Below are 8,975 nucleotides of genomic sequence, written 5' to 3' on the forward strand. Positions count from 1 at the left end.
GTTCGAAGTTTGTTAATCCCCATCGTGTGGTCATAATCACTTCGGAAACCTTTTCATTGAATCACCTGAGTACAAATGACAGCTGCGCCAGTGGACTGTCCTTTTATATCTCGTGTGCGCAATAACCGCCATATGTATACATGCATATACTATCCCATGACTTTCGTCACCTCAGCACACAAGGGGAGTTGATACGAACAGGGAATCATTCCAGAAACGACACGGGCCGCATACATGGAAATGGGGAAGCGGGGAAACTGGAAAATGAGACATGTTGAAAATGAAGTCGAGGTGGAAGGAGATGGTAGGGAAGACAGAGTATTATTTTCGAATGATGCACGAACTCAGAGGGAACAAATGTCCAGGTATTAATGAAGTGCCAGAGGGCTTCTCACAGTCATCGGATAAAAGGCAAAGAATGTTACTATCAAACTTCTGAAGAAAGCCAGAGGAGATTTATGTGAAAATTACTGCACAGTAAGTCTAGTAACACAGGCACAAAAATGAGACAGAAATTTATCGAAATGAAAGGTAAAATTGAAAGAAAATTATGATAAGACCTGTAAACGTGGGCGTCCGCGGCCACTGTCACAGTCAATAAAATTCTTCTGGGTTTGAGGCCCCATTGTCAACTATAAAATTCCGATGTTTCGGTGACTGTTGCCTTCCTCAAGGTGTACTGCTACGTGAGGATGGCGTCTTGCAATAGTCGCCGAAACGTCGGAACTTTATAGTTGATAGTGCGGCCTTAAGCCCAGAAGAATTTTATTGACTATGGTAAGACCGGTTTAGTACAAAAAGAAGAAGGGGCACTTGTGAAGCAATTTTAACTTCGCAATATATAGGCCTAATAGAGGACCGAGTTAGCAAAAATAAGGACAGACACATTACAGTCACTAGATATTTAATGATGAGGAAAGGAATACTTCTATTTTTAGATAATTAGGTATAAGCTAGAGGACTGTAATCCATGCTCTTTATTTTATGAGTTGCCAGCAGAAATTGAATGAGACAAGAGACCCAAATCAGGAGAGGCGCGAAGTAGAGCTACATACTGTAATCGGTGGTACTTTATTTCTATACTGAAGAAGCAGTTAGGGAATTAAAGCACTATGTGAATGTGGGAGTAGTTTGTCGTGGACAAAGAAATCAATAACATACAGTTTGCTGATGACGTAGCAGCAATCGCCTAAAGTAAATAGAAACTGAGTTGGATATTCAGTGAATGGAGCGAGTGCTAGTTAATGTACACAAACAAAAAATAAAACTAAGGTGATGATGCGTGCAGCAGGAGGATATGCTGGATGGGTAAGTGTTAAACTTGGACGGGAGAGTGCTGAAGACATGGACACTATTTTGCTACGTAGGAAGCAGAATAGATAAACAATGAAGATTCAAGAAATACATTGTTGTTAGGGATGCATAGCGCAAAAGGACTTTCTATGAAAAGAAACAGCTGCTAATACCCAAAATACATAAACCCTATGACCAGAAGAAATATTCTTCAATGAGACTGGGTCTGGAGCTACCACGAACTGTTTAACTGTTCATTTTTTTTCTGTTGTCTACATAAGATGCAATTTATTGTACTTTAGATGCCCAACTGGTAAATTATATACCTTGGCTCCTGTTTCAACTTTGCCTATATTAATCACTTAAATTCAGATGAAGGAAAACACTAGCGTGCATCACCTGCATGCATCGAGTACATCGTCTTTGTATGTCTGTACTTCAGATGTCTACGCTTCAGCATAAGATCTTTACAACAGCAATTCCATAGTACCATGCTCACACTAAACCTGATGTATACATTGAGTGCGATGAGTGCTATAGTACATGAAATGTATATAATTTTAAAAATGGTGATGAGCACTCATGCAAACAGTGCTAGTAACCTAAATATTTGTGACAACTATGACACCCACACTCATGACCACAATGATAGTGACCACTTTTTAACTATACGCATGTGCATGGACTTGTATGCCGCATCCTAACTTATATCAACTTTCCTGGATCTCTTCCTCCGCTAAATTCGACAACTCTCTTCAAATTCTGGAACGACATTCACTCTGCCTCACCCACATTCGCCTATCTTCCCCAACTCGCGTCGTCTACCAACGTATCCTCTTCCCGTAACTTTCTCTCTTCCCAGAGTACCTTCGGCTCCAATATACAAGGGCACAAAACGGGGGAAAGTAATGCCTCCGACTTTTTTTATTATGTTCTCATTATCGTTTGAGGTATTAATTGTCACGCGTATTACTCAGTCGACTTTCCTGCTTCGCTGTCTCAAGTTGAAAGCTGCCGCTGGAGAGATCTGAAATTTAGAGTGTAATATGGCGATGTGTGTGTGTGTGTGTGTGTGTGTGTGTGTGTGTGTGTGAGTGTAACGTAACTTAGAGCTTTATGCTAACACGTCGAAAAGTGACGTCATGATCATGCGACCAGTTTACAAGGTCTTAATAGGTAATGCATTAAGTCTGCTTGAAACATTGACTCCTTTACGTATTTATATGTTTGCCACCAAGAGAATGAGGTATCTGGAGATGTATGTCTATTCTTTGAATTCCTATAGATCCTGTCATGGATACAACGACTCTTACTAGATTTCCTCTTTATTCTTAACACTAGCAAAGAAAGCGACTGGGAAAGTTGTGCATTTGCCAGCTACAGTAACAAAAAATTGCCATCCGTTGGAGTACTGGTCGAAAATGTTGCAATCAAGACCACTTAGTTTATTCAAGGATACAAAAAAATCTGTTTCAAAAGCTTCATTCACTTCTGGATTAGCTTAAAATAAGATAGTTACATTGTTTTTAAATGTGGTGGATTACATGTTGTCCATCTAATCTTATGCAAAGAAGTAGCACTTTAGCAGACGAATGGGTGCCTGCTAGTTTACAGCAAAACAGAATCTTATAGCTGGAAACAAAATAGATCGTGGATCATGTATTTGACCCTGTGCAAACGGAAAATGCCAACAAACAGTATTTACAACGTGCTCCACTGTACTCTGTGCCAATCACTTCCATGTAGCGCCAACTTACAGAATAGTTGCTGTGTACTGTTTAATAGTATTCTTGCAGTTTGTCTAATGGAGTAAGAAGCGCCAAAGCATATTTAATGTTGTATGTGTATCGAAAAGAAAACATGAAATGGAGTACGACAAATTCAAGAAACGAAAGACTGCATTATATGGCTCATGCAACTGCTATACAGAAAGAATATATACTGCCATTGGAAAGAGAAGAGGCTATTGCAAATGCATAAGCAAGGTTTACATATTGCTTTAAACACAGAGTATGGCAAAATCTCCTAAAACTGGGGAATATGTGATATTATCCTTTATTGCAAATAGCTGTTGTAATTGTGGTGTCACCGCAAGGCACCACACTTGCTAGGTTGTAGGCTTCAAATCGGCCGCAGTCCGTCAGTATACATCGGACCCGCGAGTCGCCACTGTCGACGCTAGCAGACCGAGCGCCGCCACTCGGCTGGACTTACGAGACAAGCTAGCACACTGCCCAGTTCTACAGCCGACTTTAATAGGAATGGTTCTCTTGTTATAGCTTCAGAGATCTCATTTGCAGAGACGCTAGTTAGCATAGCCTTCAGCTAAGTCAGTAGCTACGACCTAGCCAGGCGCCAAATACAGTTTATGCACTGACAATTGATCTATATGTATGAAGCAATCAGAATTGTATAGAAGTATTCGCAGTTCAGTCTATAACTGCACTTGTAAATATTATTGTATAAAGTCAAGATCGGCGTTCACCGCTGATGCTGAGTTAAAGCTAAGTATTTAATTGTATTCCTGTCTTCTAACTTTCTAATCACCTAAGATGTTCCAGATACATCCCGTCAAGTATAGTTCATTGAATTCACGTCAGCTTACGTGATCAACATGTGCACTTAATGGCCACACCTCGTGATCAGACTAAGAGTCAAATTGAGTGACTCAGCCGGGTCACCCCTTTTCCCATGGGGCCCACAGTTCCGCCTCATACAAAACAGTAATTAGCCGTACACTGAAGTAGTGGTAGGAAATGGTGGAATCGAGACAGCATTAAAGGACACGAAATACTGGTTTACAGTTACATTTACATCTGGATCTGCTTAAAAGAAAAATATTGTTACAGTGCAACTAAATTAATGGACTAGACGTTGTACACATTGCCATTTGCAGAATTTAAAACCGTTGGAATAATAACTTTTAACGGTAATTTATTGGCAAAGATTATTAACTTAAAGGTCTACATGGCTATATGACGTTGGAAGTGGAAACAGTCCACAGCTGCCTGCTGAAATACTCCAGTGGGGACCCTCTCTGTATATGGTAAAATGCCGATCATTTAATGGGAACTGTAGACTTTTTCCTAGCGTCCGTGCCTTGCACTAGCACTCCCAAACACATGTAATGTGTTTAGTACATACCAATGGCTTTCGTGCAATACTGCATATGCTTCATCTCTCATTAGCGCAAATGCTGTGACATGATTTCAGTTCCCAACATTATGCATATGCACTATGACTGTGTAATGGTATTTCACGGTACGGAAACAGCCAGACAACCAGCAGTGAGCTTACTGCATTCACACTTTAGAGACAATGCATATGTGCTCTCACAGGGTTTGCAGTATTGTACAGAATTGGGCCTGGGCATAACTGACCATTAGCATTCATGCTAACCACATCACATGCACTAGGGCCTGACAGTGTAGAGCATGGAGGCTAGGAAAGAGAGTGCACTTGCAAGATGAGGTGTGTACATCACATATTGAATGACTGGCGTTTTTCTGCCTATGGAGAGGAGGCTCCATTGGAGTACAGCAGCAGGCTGTCAAGGACCACTTCCACTTCCACCCTCGTATAGTCATGTAGATAAATATGATAAATATTTTTGCAAACGAATTACCGATAAAAGCTGTTATCCCATCAGTTGTAAACTCTGCAAACGGTTGCTAGCTATTGCATCACCTAGGCCGCCACATTTAGATGCAATTTAACCATTCTTTTAAGCAGTTCCAGATGTGAACGAAGCTTTATTAACAGACTTTTTATGTATCCCTTAATGTAGTAAATTGTCTCAAGTCTGATATTTTCGACAAGTACTCCAACATATGGCTGTTTGCAGTTACATGGCTGGCAAATGCTCCACCTTCCCAGAGGTTTTCGTGACTTCACTAAATCGCTTCAGGCAGGGCATGGCTGACTTCCTTCCCCATCCTTCCCTAATCCGATGAGACCGATGACCTAGCTGTTTGGTCTCTTCCCCCCAAAATCAACCCAACCCAACCCAGAGGTTTTCTTTGCTTGTGTTAAGAATAAGGACAAATTCCAGTCATTGTCATTGTCTCCACAACAGGAACTATTGGAATGCAAAAATAGCTCTACATCTCTAAAGACCTGACTGTCCTGCTGGTACAGACACAGATACCTAAAGGAGACAGTGTGTCGAGCGGAGTAAATACACTACCTATTAAGAGCTTATAAGCCATTTGCATGACCATGATGTCACTTTTCGATGCATTAATTTAGTGATCTAGTGCTACAATATACAACATCATACAGTATGTGTAAATGTGCTACAGTTCCACCACACCATGCTAATTTCTATATGCAGTGATAAAAATACTCATACTACCATCATGTTCAATCCAGTCTATAATTATTATTACCTCCATAATATATTTTGAATTTTTGTGTTCTGCTATGTGCAACATATGGGATTCATCAGTCTAGGACATTTATCAGTTTGGATTAATAGATGTTGGGTATAATTATCACTAGAAAATCTGACGGAGTTCTATTTTTATGTGTTGGTGGTAAACCAGCCCAGTGTTGACATGTACATATGTCTAAACAAGTATCAGGCTGAAGCACTAGCTAACTCTGGAGATTCTTCACATTTTATGTAGACTGTGATGCAGCGCCATCACAATAATATACTATGAAGTACTATTTTCCAGTTTGTATGCATATTGAAGGTTTCCAATCCCAGCAGTAGGTTTATTTGTCACATAAATTTCTTGATACTTATAATTTACGTGATCTGCATATCGCTAGATTGGAATGGGAGCACATTGTGTCAAGATACGAGCCAGCCACAGTGTCTCGTGATGAGCACTCAGTATAAAACTGACTGGTTGCACGACATCCTGGTACTGTATAGTCTCTCACAACATTAATTCGTAGGTATGTGTTAAGATGTGATGCTGAGACATACATTGATGCAGGAAGCATTAATCTAGTATTCAGGAGAAAAATTAATTATAAAATAACGTTTTTCTTATTGAGGGCTGTCTACAGTGAGTCGCTCAAAAATGGTTCAAATGGCTCTGAGCACTATGGGACTTAACATTTGAGGTCATCAGTCGCCTAGAACTTAGAACTACCTAAACCTAACTAACCTAAGGACATCACACACATCCATGCCCGAGGCAGGATTCGAACCTGTGACCGTAGCAGTCGCGCGATTCCAGACTGAAGCGCCTAGAACCACTCGGCCACCTCGGCTGGCAGTGAGTCGCTCAGCTGACAGTTTTGGAGGGTAATGTGATCATGATTTCGACAACGTGTGTCTTATGCCTTTCATAGGGGTATCATGTGACAGGGCGAAACTGACAGGGCGAAACACATCACAGATACATGGAACTTTTTTCACTGTAGGTTTAATTTACTGTGCAAGGATGTAAAACACAGCTAGTGGTCATGCTTTATAGCGCCTACTGCAATGTCAACATCTAAATGGCTATTTTACAAATCATACTGAAATGTGTGTGGCAGAGGTTCATTGAACCATCTTCACACTAGTTCTCCATTATTCCACTTTCAAACAGCGCCTCAAAGAACAAAGAACAAAAGAATACCTATATATTTCCATCTGAGCATAGATTTCCCTTATTTTATTATGATGATCGTTTCTCCCTATGTAGGTCAGCGTCAAAAAATATTTTCAGATTTGGAATAGAAAGTTGGAGATTGAAATGTGGTGAGAAGATCCTGCAGTATCGAAAAGCGCCTTTGGTTTAATGATTTCCATCCCAAAACCTATATCATGCACATGAAATTCTCTCCCCAATTTTTCGATAATACAAAACGTACTGCCCTTCTTTGAACTTTCTCGGTGTACTCCATTAATCCTACCTGGTATAGATCCAACATCACGCAGCAATGCTCCAATAGAGAATGGACAAGCATAGTATAGGCAGTTTCTTTAGTAGATCTGTTACATCTTTTAAGTGTGCCGCCCATAAAAAAAGACTTGGGTTTGTCTTCCCCACAACATATCTGCATTTTGGTCCGCTGAACCAATTTTACCGATTTCTGATTTGGTGTCATATTAAACTGTCAATTTTACAGCCCTTTTTCCCAATTTTCAGGTTTGGCAGCTCTTGACTGGCATTGTTACAGACCATGCAGTAAAGTCATTATTTTATACTTTCGAAGTATCTTACAGCAGTGTATGTACAATGTACGTACTGTACATTGTATGTCCAGTGTATGTACGCCGTATGTATATTTATCATATGGTGTACTTGTGACGTAACTGAAGCGTGTGAGTGGCGTAATTGTGGCTTTTGCAGTGTAATTGCGGCGTAATTATGGTGTATGTGGCGTAATGGTGACGTAATTGTGGGAAAATTTCTGCATAAGTGGCGTAATTGTGTGTAATTGCGAATGTGTCGTATGTACAGCGTCACAACGTCAGTTTACCAATTATACAGACAGTTTATCAATTTCCAGATTTGGTGTGCTACCAATCTCACAATCAAGTTTACCTATTTCTAGATTTGGCATTCTACCAGTTTACTGGTTACTCAGTCCTTTTTATCAATTTCTGGACTTGGCAGCCTACAAAACTGCCCATTTTATAGTTAATTTTTTTAATTTACAGATTTGGTGCCGTACCAGTTATCCATTTGTCCAACCAATCCTACCAGTTTTCTACCAATATGAAAATGTGATGTAGTTGACAGTTAGAAGAATCTGCCACTGCTATGTCGATTGCTAATATTTTATAAACTGCTGGTTACAATATCCCTTCCCCAAGTTAATTGCAATAATGTACCAATTCTCTCTGTGTACTGTACTGTACTGTACTGGGTGACTGTGCAGATAAAGAAATGAAAGAAAAAAAAAACAAGAATATTATGAATGTTTGTGAAGTTAATTGCAGGACTTTCCCTAACAAAAATCTTGAAGATTATCTGAAAATAATAATTATTATAATTATTTTTGTATCTCCAGCAATAGAGATTCGCTGGAGGAAGAATTCTTCTTCTGAAACTCGGCGATGTCGATCCCGAGACTCCACAGCGGCGGTGATCGACGATTTTGTATTGATGGTTCTGCATACTCTCAAAGAAAAACGGGAGGGGAATGAAAATGGGAGCAAATCCTTAACCGTCGGGGCTATTGAATGTTACTTCTGAAAAAAGACGGCAATGTCGCTCGTCGCTGATTTTGATCCGTGTTATTATAAATTCGATAGGCTCTTAAAACTGTTTTCGCCACAGGATATAAATCTTGCTGCTAAAACTTAAACATATATAGTGTCCAATGTGAAGTGTCAGGTTTTTAAAGGAATGAATTACCTTTTCCTGTTTTGTTGCATTTGACGATGATTATATTTGCCATTTATTCATCAAGGTGAGCAGGAGCGGTGGCAAGGGGAGGGGGCTATGGAGTATCATATTACACTGCATAAAATGACTTCAGAAATCAGGGAGTATATTACTTCAATAGATTCAATCCTTTTTTATAATTATGTAGCAATATATGTTGCATTGTATTTCAAACACATTTTAACTAAAGCATAAGAGCGGCAATAGCTTACTATCTAAACAAATAAATATCATTTAATTTAAAATGGGCGTCTTGTTATTTATTAATATACATTGGATGCATATTAATGTACCACTTACAATCATCAAGAAAGCTAAATATGTTCTTGCAAATACCCATATAGA

Source organism: Schistocerca piceifrons, chromosome 3 (assembly GCF_021461385.2).
Source record: "Schistocerca piceifrons isolate TAMUIC-IGC-003096 chromosome 3, iqSchPice1.1, whole genome shotgun sequence".
Lineage (NCBI taxonomy): Eukaryota > Metazoa > Arthropoda > Insecta > Orthoptera > Acrididae > Schistocerca > Schistocerca piceifrons.